Genomic DNA, 12,535 nt, shown 5'->3' on the forward strand with positions numbered 1-12,535 from the left:
GTTACAAGTAATGAAAATAAATGAAATTGAATTGTTACCATTGTTGTGGTTCACGTGCTGAATGTTTAAGTCTGTGTGTGACTCCAGCATATTACCACACACTATTGAAGGATTATATAAACCCAATTAAAATCATCTCAAGATATTTATGAAGAGTGATATTTGAACAAGTTCACTAATAAACACACAAAAAATTTACTAATGCTCTGATTAGAAGATAAGTCATCTTCAAAATGCAACCTATCTATTTTTTTTTTTTTTCCTTTAAATCAAATAACTCTGACTTCATGATGCATTGCTGCATTAACAGGAAGAAAATTATAATAACATAAATTTTTCTTCTTCTTCTGTTGTTATGTCGCACATTAGCAACATATTAGTGCACGGCTGCCTCTCACTGCTTTATTAATATCATTGCTTCCTTTGTGGCTACTTGAATATTTTAAGTAAGTGTCTCTCAAAACAGTAAGTAAATTGTTTTATTTGCCTTGAAAGTAGCTGTAACTTAATAAAACCTAGTAAGTATAACAACTAAGTAAAGATAACTAACTAAATCTAAGTAAGGTAAACTATTGGATTTTACAGTGTAGGATTAATAGCTGTGCTGAGATTCTGACAGTTTATATAAACAGTAAAATTGTGAAATATTATATTATTATTTAAAAGAACTGGTTTCTGTTTTCATATATTTTCAAATGTCATTTATTCTTGTGACGGAAAGCTGAATTTTCAAATTTAATATGGGATTAATAGCTGAAATCCTGGTCATATATATGAATGGTAACATTGTGAAATATTATAGTTAAAAGAACTGGTTTCTGTTTTCATATATTTTAAAATGCCATTTCTTCCTGTGACGGAAAGCTGAATTTTCAAATTTAATATGGGATTAATAGCTGAAATCCTGGTCATATATATGAATGGTAACATTGTGAAATATTATAGTTAAAAGAACTGGTTTCTGTTTTCATATATTTTAAAATGCCATTTCTTCCTGTGACGGAAAGCTGAATTTTCAAATTTAATATGGGATTAATAGCTGAAATCCTGGTCATATATATGAATGGTAATATTGTGAAATATTATTACTAGTTAAAAGAACTGGTTTCTGTTTTCATATATTTTCAAATGTCATTTATTCATGTGATGCAAAGCTGAAATTTCAGCTTTCAAGTAAGATTTTTCAAGAAACATTTCTAATTATTATCAGTGATGAAAACAGTTTTAAGGAGTAATGTTTTTAAAGTAGAACTATTTTTTAAGGATTCTTTAATAAATAGAACAGCATTTACTTGAACTAGAGATCTTATAACATTATGAAAGTTTTTACTTTTTTTACTGTCACTTTTGATCAGCTGAATGCATCCTTACTGAATAAAAAAAATAAAATACTGACCCCAAAATTTTGAATGGTATAGTGCAAGTAAACTCCATTAACAGACCACCACAAACAAACATTTCTTCCTCTCTATGCATTCAGTTTCCCTTTGTGTTGTTTTATCTACATCACCATTTTCATAACTTCCCATGTTTGTTCGAAGTGGCTGAAATGAGATCCATTCTTCTGTGGATTTCAGAGCTATTCAGCCCTACACTCAAACCCTGACTTTAACGTTCTAGCAGTGTATCTGTGTTTGAGTCCATCCTTTCTTTGTCTCTTTGATAAGTCTTGTTTTTCTCTCCCTCTCTGTTTCTCTCCCCTCCCACAAATGTATTCACAAAAAACCCTGGCTACTATCAAACCATGAATTTCTCTCACCTCATAGCTCATGTTGACATATTTTGCAGAAGCTCTGTTTCTGACACTTGTTGCTGTAACTGATAATGGATAGTATTTCACGCCATTATTCATGCCTGCATTTCCATAATTGTTTTTTTTTATATGCAAACGAGAAGATTTCAAATCTTTTATATATTTTTCAATTCTACAAAAGCACTGTTTCTAATCAAACTGGTAAATATCCAGCCACTCTTTTAGCTAGACTTTACACAAACAGAAAGTCTCATTTTAGATGTTAGCCTTAACTCAATTCATTCAACATGTGGAAGCAAAGAACAGAGGAGTTATTTGTCCACAACAAACACTGACGTGTCTGCTCAGGCTTTTTCACACAAGCTCTGACATTAACTCAGAGCATGAAAACAAAAGTTGCATCTCATCAATGAAAACAGACGAAAGAAAAGTAAAAATGTAGACCTGGCTTTAGTCCTGCCGTAGACACTTGGAATGTTGTGGGAAACCTGAAAAGATTTCCTCGCTCTCCTGTTCTCTCCAAGAGGGAGCAGAGCGAATCCAAAGAGTCCCGTGAGGATCCTTTCTCGCACTCATCAGCCGGTCTTTACCCTCCAAAACTCACTTAGGAATAGGGTTTAGAGCGAAAAAGCAAGTTACTTGGCTTCCCTTCCTGTGTATGATGTCATATCCTGATCTTGTCTGTTTTTGTGTGTCTGTGTGTGCGTGTCATGTGCGCTCAGGGGCAGTGTGAAGTTAAAAGGAAGGATTTCGTTGGTGGTGGGAGGAGCAGCAGTGAGTCTGTGAAGCCCAGCACCACACCCCCTCCCCAAACTCCATTGTGTTTGGCCTTTAGTATGAATGGAAACTTTAGAGGACTGTATCCCAGTCTGTCTATTACTATAAACTTCACACTGTCCTCTTTCTCAGACCGTCTAAATCGAGCATTTTTTTTTTTTACTAACTTTTAAAATGTATAATAAATTTGTTTATTATTAAATGGCAAACATAATATGTAATGTATTCTTAAATATATGTAAAATTTATTCAATAAAATCATTTTAAAAATCTATTTACGTTTATTATTTAAAATATATTATGGATATATTACATTTATTCATGATGATTAAAAAAAATATTTCAACATTCAAATTAGATTATTATGAAAATTTGATGGGTGATTATAAACTATTTTGTTAATAAATTGTACATAGAATTGTTTTAACTTAAAACTGATAAAGAAACAAAATCTGAACACTATTAAAGGGGTCATATGACGTTTATATTTTATTTATTTGGTGTAATGAAATGTGTTTATGCGGTTTAAGGTTAAAAAAACACATTATTTTCCACATACTGTACATTATTGTTTCTTCTCTATGCCCCGCCTTTCTGAAACGCGTAAATTTTTACAAAGCTCATCGGTCTGAAAAGCGAGGTGTGCTCTGATTGGTCAGCTATCCAGTGCGTTGTGATTGGCCGAATACCTCATGCGTGTGACGGAAATGTTACGCCCCTTACCATGCACACACACACACGAATATTTGGGTTGAACTGTTCTGGAACCCTTGTTGTAAATACAACTTAACCACTGATTTCTAGTTGTGTCCTCTTTTGGAAGACCAAACAAAGTAGTTTCGCTTTCACAACGAAACACACAGCGTCTCCACGACATGGCGGCGGCGGCAACAATACTACAGCGAGAATCAAAGTTACGCCTTCTTTCTTTGCGTGAACATTTGGGCGGTGTTATGCAAATCTTCCCACACAGTGATGTAGACATGTGGGGGCGTGTTTAAACGAGGCATTTTAGGGGGGCGTGGACGAGTCTTAACTTTTATAAAGAATATCTCTTTGGGTTTGAGACTTTAGTCTTTGCAACTTTAGGGATCTTATCTATTCACAAACAGCTTGTAACACTCCAAAGAGAAAGGAAAACTTGAAATCGCATCATATGACCCCTTTAATACTCTGAGCACAATTGTGAAGAAATGTAATTACTACTAGTAACCACTAGATGAAAATAATGTTTTTATGTTTAACTGTGTGTGCTGTAAAAGAGTTTTATTTCCTGGTTAAATAACGGATGAATAAAAATAAAATAAAATATTTAGTTTCCTAAATACTGATAGTGGCACACTTTTTAAAGCAAATCTTTTATAAAGTTAAAAACAGTAGCATATTTTATAAAGGCTTCTAAAGCAGCACTATGTAACTTTTTCTGTGTTCAAAATTTGCAAAATGTATATAATGAGCGAGTACATCATGAATTCATCTTCCAAACCGCGTTTTTGTCTTATTCCGAATCACTACGGTACACTTATAATAAGTAGTTATATTTGGACTATTGTTGGCTCGTAACACTCCAAAGAGAAAGGAAAACTTGAAATCGCATCATATGACCCCTTTAAGACCACTGGAATACCTTTATCTCTTGAGAAATGAAGATATTGCACTGAAGTTAAAAACAAATACATAAATGTAAAAAATAAATAAAACAAAGATTATACATTTTACAAGAAAAAAATAACTTTAAGTTTTTCTAATTCAATGTGTTACTTGCCATTTCTTTGTAACTGTTTGTGAAATTTACTAGCAATTTCTGAGTTGTTCTTTTCAGAATATGCTTGATGGGATGTGGTTAATAGAAATGTTCATAAAAATGGTTTGTGTGTACTGAGTACTACTGAGGCACAGAAATGAAATCCATCATCAGTCAGGACATTATACAAATTATATTTCTAGAATGTTCTGAATTTCTTCAACTGTGGGTGTATTTTCTATATAATCATAATGTTACAGATCAAAAACTATAGATTTCTGTTAGTTTTTTTTTTTTTTTAATGTTTGCCACACAGGTTGAAAGTTTTTTGTTATAATGCAAGGCATCCTAAACCGGCTGTGACATAGTTGGATGATTTATCAACTGAAACCAGATGTTTCAAACCGATGTTTCAAAAATCTTTTAGCTGGGCTTTGGTCGCTGAGGGCATCTCTGTCACTAATACCTGACCTTAAGCTCACATTCTTACAGAGCCTATATAGGTTATTTTGTGTGTTTTTAAAATTTACAAATTATGCAGTATGTCTCATGACTTGTGGGGCTTGTTTTGCAATTAACAAGTACAACACTTTACTTATTTATTTATTTTTTTTGGTAAATGCGGGGAGAAAAAAAGGAATTGGAGAGTTCCTTTTAAAGAGCTACTGACTGATGTCTGTTTACTGAAGTGTGTCATCCTGAGCAACTATTTCAACTATTGCCCTGTCACCATTACAAGCTTGTCTTATCTGTGCTGGTCATCTTACTTGTCATGTAGCAATTTCCCTTTACTTAGGTGTATGTCATTCTGGAAGTAACACGAACATGAGGTGTATGCCACTTATGTAACATGAATATGACAATAATATGTCATTTTAAACACCAGTTTGGAAGAAAATGTACTTTGTGGTGTACTACCTTAGATTTAATCAAGGGAATACATAGGAAAACAGAGACTGAAATATGGGAATGTGTAATGTCTTTTTTTTTTTCATTTTCATTTTCATATCAGCTGCAGACATTGGCATACAGCACTCATTAAGAACAAAAATTCTCCAGAATGTGCCTCACTGCCTCAAGGAATGAATTCTGTAGATGGACAGAACAGATAGATAGAACAGACAGATACATAGACAAATAGGCAAGCAGATAGATAGATGATGTATACATAAATATATCAAAAAATGAAGTATACAAGTGGTTTACCTGGCTGACTCGTCGCTATATGGCTGTGTCAAAGCCTATGCTGCATACTTAGAAAGAGCGCCACTGACGCCGCGTGGACGATGCCCAGAAATGCAGTCTAGGTAGGCATGTAAGTAAGTTTGGAGACACAGCGAGAAGCGCGCGCTCTCTCGCTCTCTCTCTCAGAGGGCTGGGTTGAGACTACAAAACACCTGAGGGGAAACGCGAGAGTACAGTTGGTTTTCGGAAGCAGGGCAGGACGAGTGAACCATCATTCCCCCGTCAAGAGCTCTGTATATGAGACGAGCTCTGCTTCTTCATTTCACAGGTTGGTTGGTCCCGAGAGAAGAGCATAGTAAAGGAAGGTAATATTTGTGGAGAGTTTAGAAAATTACCGTGCTTTTGTTGTGGTGCCGGGTTAGATAAACAATGCAGCCGTCGTGTGATGACTTTTAATTTCCGCGACAGCTTTAAAGAACGACTTTTCAGTCCACACGTGGTTTTACGCAGAAAAGTGACATTTTGGATAAGTACAGCAACTTCTATTTACTCCGCCTCTCAAATGCTGTGATTGGTTTAATCTCGGCTCATGATCGCGTTGTTTCTTGTCTTTTGTTCAGGTGTGTAGTAAGAAGTCCAGATCTGAAGGAGCCAGAAGCGTTTTAAGATATCCTGATAGCACTTGAACCGTTTACAGGTGAGTCCTAAATGATTTTGACCTCTTCCGTAGTTCAGTTTTATAAAACATGTAGCCTATTGCCAAGGCAAATTTGCTGTATAACTTCGTACAGTGACAAATTATGCAATGTGAAATACCAGAAGTGCAGCTAATATTAACAAATAACGAAATGCAAAGTGTAAAATAAAAATAAAGTGAAAAAACGATGAAGTAACAGTGCAGAGCACTAAGACAGTAACAATTGCATTTAAAAATTGAATGAATCATGAAGAAATTTAAAGAAAGATAAATGATGACGAATAAGAGTAATGAAAAAGTGGTGTTGAGACCCAAACCACTCTCCTTCATATAGGCAGACAAACTCATACATTATTAAATGCGTAATATTTTCTCAAAATTTCTCACTAGATGTCTGTTTATAGTGCATTCTGCCCCAAAAAAATGTGTAGTCTTGATTTTTCTGTGAAATATTCACAATTCTGCAACATCGTGACATCAGATTTTCTTTCTTTTGAAGCACAAGATGCTCCTTGCATCATTCTGAAATCCTGCTGGAAAGCATGATCAGAAAATGACCAGAATAAGAAATGAACACTAGAAAATTTTGAAGTTGATCATGCATTATCGAATACGTAGTGCTTCAGTTTAACTGTATCATATTTTCCCCTAGATTTCAGTGTTTTTTGTGCATTGTGTCAAAGTTCAGTCTTGATTTTGCTGTGATCACAGCATGGATGCAAGTTATAGGCAACCATGCTTTCACGTGTTTTATCAGAAGCAACTTACAGTGCATTGACAGTATACATTGTAATGTGGGAATCAAACCCCCGTACTAAACCCGTGCACTTCAAGTAGAGCTGCAGGAACAAGAACATATGTTTGATTTGAGAGGGATGGAGTTAATATTAGTAAAACATCACGGTTTCATCTCTTCTTTCAGTTCTGCTAGAGTTACTTGCTTAGACTACAAGTTATAGTTTAAAAGGATAGTTTACCCCAAAAATGAGACTTCTTGGATCATTTTCTCAGCCTCATGTCATTCCAAACTTAAATGATGGCAGAATTTAAATTTCTGAGTGAACTATCCTTTGAAGCACCATTTGTCTGTAATAAATGATTTATTCTGCATCTGAAGAAGAGGTGGCAGATGTTTACTTGGGTTTACTACCAGTTTGTACAGGGTTCAGAGACGAAAACAGGCTTTCAAGCATCAAAACAATAAAAGTTTATTGCAGCTTTAAATTTGTTCATTAGAGTGTGTCCTGTTTAATTTTTTATTTTTTTCTGAGCAAAAAAATAATGACTATAATACATTTTTACCATGATTTACAGAAGGCATCCACTAAAATGGTATTCAGTGTAACAATAGTTTATATACCAAAAAAATCTTGTCAAGCATATTTGGAACAATATGACATTAAAAGACTATTTAAGCCGGATCACAGTGAAGCCCCCAAAAACGACATAATTGTCATTTAAAGTCTTTGCCACTATCCTTTAGACCACTAGGTTTTACCCATTTGCCAGCAAGAAGTTTTCAGTCATTTAAAATGTAATACTTATTCTGAAAAAGTGATTTCACTAAATTGTATGTTGTTTAATTTTTACATAAATGGGCTATATCGGTTATGCTGAATAATTTTGAAACCTTATTTCACCCATATTTTGACATTTTATTTTCACAAAAGTTATTTGAAACATTAAAGCAAACACTTTACTTATGTATATAAAATGACTTTTGTAAATTTAATTTGATGCAGACACCAAAATGGGACTCCCTTTCAGAAACGTTTGACCTCGGCCAAAGATAAGAAAGGGTGACCTGTCCCTCATGGTAATGTTAAAATAAAAGCTTGTTTAATGACTTGTTTATAGTAAAAACTAAAGTGTTTACTACACAGAAAAAAGCTGCCACGCCTTGTAACACAAATTATATTTAGTTAAGCTAGTTTAATTGCTTAATGAATGAAGTGTTACTCTCTGTGTGCTGCTGCATTCTCCATCGAGTCACAGATCATGTTTTATCCGAACCTAAGAGAAGAGCTTCATCTCAGCTGTGTTGAAAGACTGTTTCACTTGCTAAGTGTTTTGCAAGTTTCCTCTTTACAGTTCTGTTAGTTTCCACCGAAGGGATGAATGACACCTTGCCAAGTCTTTAAGCCAAGTAAACGCCCATTAACATTTTGCATTCTCTTTGTGGGCTGGTAGGCGCTTTGTTATTATAAGAGGAAAGATCACCAAGTAACACTTATATTAGTCAGGTTTCACTTGTTAGTGTATTGTTGTATGCATTGTTAGATGAAACAAGGGTTTACTGGAACATTCAGTGTATAGAAATAGTTCAGAAGATACATTTTTAAAATTGACTATCTATTTTAGAAATGCATGTTATAAGTCTTATTGCAAACAGAAAATATGTGCATGTTTAATTTAAAAAAATCATTTAATCTGCTTTTTGATAATCCGTTACATTTGGATGTATGTCACAATGCAGAAGAAAAGATCTGTCTTCTGTTTCAATGCGACGTTAATGTAAGGATCCCACTTCTTTTTTTGTCATTTGCTTGCGGAAGTGAGAGATGGGGAAGTTCTGGTTTGTAATGACTGTGAGAGATTTTCCGGGTGATTTTGTGTGAAACAAAATCTGATTTAAATCTTGAAATAGGAAGGTTTTTAGAACTGTGCAAATTAAAAACAATTCAAATACATTCTTTTAAAGGGATAGTTCAGCCAAAAATTTACATTTTGTCATGATTTACTGACCCTCACGTTCTTCCAAACCTGTAGGAGTTTCTTTCTTCTGCTGAACATAAAAGAAGATATTTTGAAAACTGTGTGTAATCAAATACCTGCTGGTACCCATTGACATCCATAATATGGAAAAAAAATACTATGGCAGTCAGTGGGGACTAAAAATATTTTCTTTTGTGTTCAGCATAAGAAGGAAACTCATACAGGTTTGGAACAACAGAATTTCCATTTTTGTGTGAACTGTTCCTTTAAAGTTGATGATGCAAAACAGCTTTTATACTTCACGCAGTTCGAGTGCAATGAACCAGATTGTAAAGAAATTCTAAAATAAATTTTTCACTTAAATTATTATGCAGATATTATGATTTATATAGATTTTTGTATTATTGAATTAAAACGTGTTGAATATAAGCATTCCTCTCTAGTGGTCTCAGACTTTTTGACCCCACTGTATCTGTGTTTTAAGGTTAAGGTACACTTTATTGTCCCTCAGGGAAATTTGTCTTAGGCTCAGAAATACAACCACCACATCACATAAAGAGGTAAAAAAAAAAAACATACACAGCACAATAACACATACCATAAAAAAGAGGAGAAAAGAAATAATAATAAGTAATCAATAAATAAATAACCTTACATAATGTTATTTAATTGCAGAAGGAATAAACTAACTGATTTCAAATCAGGTTGCAATGTCAATATCAGTTACTCTAATGCTTTGTGGTGAAGAACTACTTAAGGGAGCAATGGGATGTTTGGTGCATGTGTCATTGACACTCCACACTCCTGCACTCCAAACACGTTTCTCGACCTTGCTGAATCAAACCGTTACATTGTAGTTTAATTCCATTCATTCCTGAAACGAGGTATTCCCTTATGACATACTCGTTCCTCACTCATTCCTCTCATTGTACAGCACTTAGTAAGACGCGTCAGAGCTCTTACCTAATGTGACAGCTCGCACGCTTTTTCAGCGTCTCCTCCTGTAGTCTGGCATCTGGTTTATTTCAGGGAGAGCACCTGAAATATTTCTGAGTACTTTATTAACTTCTTTGACAAATAGTGGCATACAGTGCACAGTGGTGTTCTTTGTTTGTTTAAAAATGCAGTGCTTCCTTTTAATATAAGCAACCTTAAAGGGACAGTTCACCTAAAAATGTAAATTCTGGTGAACTATCCATTTAATATTCTGGATTACGTTTAGTAAAATGGTCATTTACAATTTTCACTTAAACGGTTAGTTCACTCAAAAATGAAAATTCTGGTCCCAGTTGTTTTCCATAGGGTTTATATATATATATATATATATATATATATGGAAGTCAGTGGAGACCAAAATGGTTTGGTTACCCACATTCTTCTAAATATGTTATTTTGTGTTAAGCAGAAGAAAGAAACTCATACAGGCTTGTAACAACTTGAGGATGGGTAATTGATGATAGAATTTATTTTTCGAGTGAACCATCCCTTTAATGCTCTGGATTTCGGTTTTGTTTATTGGTCACTTCTTATTTTTGCCCAGTTCACCCAGAAATTAAATGTCTTTCAAACACTGTATAACCTTTTCTTCTGTGGAGCACAAATAGATTTATAACCTAATTCCAAACTGCTCTTTTCCATACATTAAAATTGAATGGTGACCGTGGCTGTTGATCAGATTTTCAGTGAATAACTTAAATTACAGGCTATTCATCACACAAATCTGTTCATCTATTCATTGAATTCAGAAAACTTGCAATATGCTGCAGTGTGATTTATTTATTTGTATGTTTTGGAGTTTGACAGTCCCTGGTCCCCGTTTACTTTCATTGCATTTGAAATAAAAAGTTGTAACTTTGAAACAGCATTGGGGTGAGAAAATGATCACAATTTTCACGTTTGGGTCAGGTTTCTGTTACCAAGGAGTTCTTGCACTGGCTGTTGAATTGAGCATCTGTTTTGACAGATTAGTTTTGCGTTTTTGAGGTTTTGGAGGCCTGACAGGGGCTGTGTGTCAGACTGGTTGGGCTTTAGGTTATTTTGGTGCAGTGATGAATAGGGCTGTGTATCACCAGCAAAGTCACGATACGATACGTATCACGATACAGAGGCCGCGATACGATACGTACCACGATACATGACTGCACTGAATTTCACCTCAGCAGAATTTAGAAAAACAGCTGTTTATTAAACACTGCTTACTATAGTGCCATTTCTAACTATTGGCAGAGCAGGCAGGCACACACAACGCACACACGCTCAAGGCTGATTTATACTCGACGCGTCTGCAAATTCGCTTTGAGTGCGCGCGACGTCATTTCACGTGGCGGTGTGCACGACATTTTTTGTAACTTTCCGCGCAGCTCTGCTTCTGAAGATGCACGAGTTCAAAGCGACTCTAGCCGAACATGCACGTCTGTGCCAGCATTTGTGTGAAACAGAAGCAGTTAATGTTAAGTTCAGTCACACACACACACAGATCACGTTTTTTGTAACTTTCCGCGCAGCTCCGCTTCTGAAGATGCACGAGTTCAAAGCGACTCTAGCCGAACATGCACGTCTGTGCCAGCATTTGTGTGAAACAGAAGCAGTTTGATGTTAAGTTCAGTCACTCACACAGATCACGTTGCGGCTGCACTCAGACATTCAGGAACAAACTTTTTAGCGCTGCAGTTTTATCAACTAAATAGCTTAAACGCTCAAGAGCTGCATTATCTTTCTCAACAAGGAGCTGGTAACATCGTTTCTAAAGGAATTAAAGCCACAGCTTTACTGTTAATAGAGAAACGCGGCAAAACGTTGGTAATTCATACATACACAGCCCCTCACTCTCTCTCTCTCTGTCTCTCTCTCTCTTAAATGAACTCTTGATGAATTACACTTTTCTGAGAATAGAATATTGAAGTGGAGATCGCTAAACTGCAAGCTAACCGCTGTTTTTAGAAAGCAAGCGCGTTTATCCACACAGTGGAGAGAGAGCGCGTGCTCATGGTTGCCAGGTTGACAAAGATAAGTAACACACTTAGCAGATATTTCCGTATTGCGCAAGTGTAAAGCTCTGTTTTGGGGATTACGTCTCTTCATATCAGGCAACCCAGTTGTGTTCATCTGCGGCCAGATTAAACCTTGTTGTAGCCTATATATGCTCTATTCATTCTTTTTTAGAAACCTCACAATTTTCTACTCAATTTTAAACGTAAAATTTTAAACAAATTAAGCGCGGTCCACTGCTGCACACGTGCCACAATATCGATACAGGGCCAGCTGTATCGATACTCGTATCGTCAAATCTCTGTGACGATACATCGTCGTATCGATATTTTGAACACAGCACTACGATATATGATGCCGATTTTTTTTGGCAGATTTGCCAAAACACCAGCGCTGCATTTTAATTTTGAAACGTGCAGTGATCAGTTTATTCAACAAAGTATTAACTCAATGTATGGGAAACACTGGACACTGCTATAAGTCAAATGGCCAAGTGATAACAAAAATAAAAGAGTTCACACATATTACACAGCCTGCTGCTCATAACTGCTTAAGAGTGCGCTGGCCACGAGCGATGACATCGTGGATGCTTTTGTCAGACCTACACACACATTTCACGAGGAAAGTTAATGTGCACGTTATAATAAGCCCAGAAGTTTCGTCTGAACTGCATGCA

At 35.5% G+C, this 12,535-nt stretch overlaps 2 protein-coding genes and 1 long non-coding RNA gene across 4 annotated transcripts in view; 1 reads left to right on the plus strand and 2 right to left on the minus strand.

The window, feature by feature from the left end:
• LOC107753835 (MOB kinase activator 3C-like) overlaps positions 1 to 2,420 on the minus strand; it is a 7,018-nt gene extending 4,598 nt beyond the window's left edge. For both annotated transcript variants that reach the window (XM_016570095.1, XM_016570094.1), the window contains exon 1: positions 2,198 to 2,420. The gene's annotated coding sequence lies outside the window, so the exon portion shown is untranslated. The remainder of the gene's footprint in view (positions 1 to 2,197) is intronic.
• A 2,867-nt stretch (positions 2,421 to 5,287) lies between these two features.
• Positions 5,288 to 5,928, minus strand: LOC107753837 (uncharacterized). The gene is made up of 3 exons (XR_001641512.1): positions 5,855 to 5,928; positions 5,481 to 5,671; positions 5,288 to 5,363 (listed from the first exon to the last, which is right to left on the minus strand). It is a non-coding gene; the product is annotated as an uncharacterized LOC107753837 (long non-coding RNA).
• Positions 5,705 to 12,535, plus strand: part of elovl1b (ELOVL fatty acid elongase 1b) — a 38,580-nt gene continuing 31,749 nt past the window's right edge. Inside the window, exons 1-2 of the mRNA XM_016570093.1 lie at positions 5,705 to 5,787; positions 6,080 to 6,156. The gene's annotated coding sequence lies outside the window, so the exon portion shown is untranslated. The remainder of the gene's footprint in view (positions 5,788 to 6,079; positions 6,157 to 12,535) is intronic.

The sequence above is a fragment of the Sinocyclocheilus rhinocerous genome, unplaced genomic scaffold, assembly GCF_001515625.1.
Source record: "Sinocyclocheilus rhinocerous isolate Xijiao unplaced genomic scaffold, SAMN03320098_v1.1 scaffold711, whole genome shotgun sequence".
NCBI lineage: Eukaryota > Metazoa > Chordata > Actinopteri > Cypriniformes > Cyprinidae > Sinocyclocheilus > Sinocyclocheilus rhinocerous.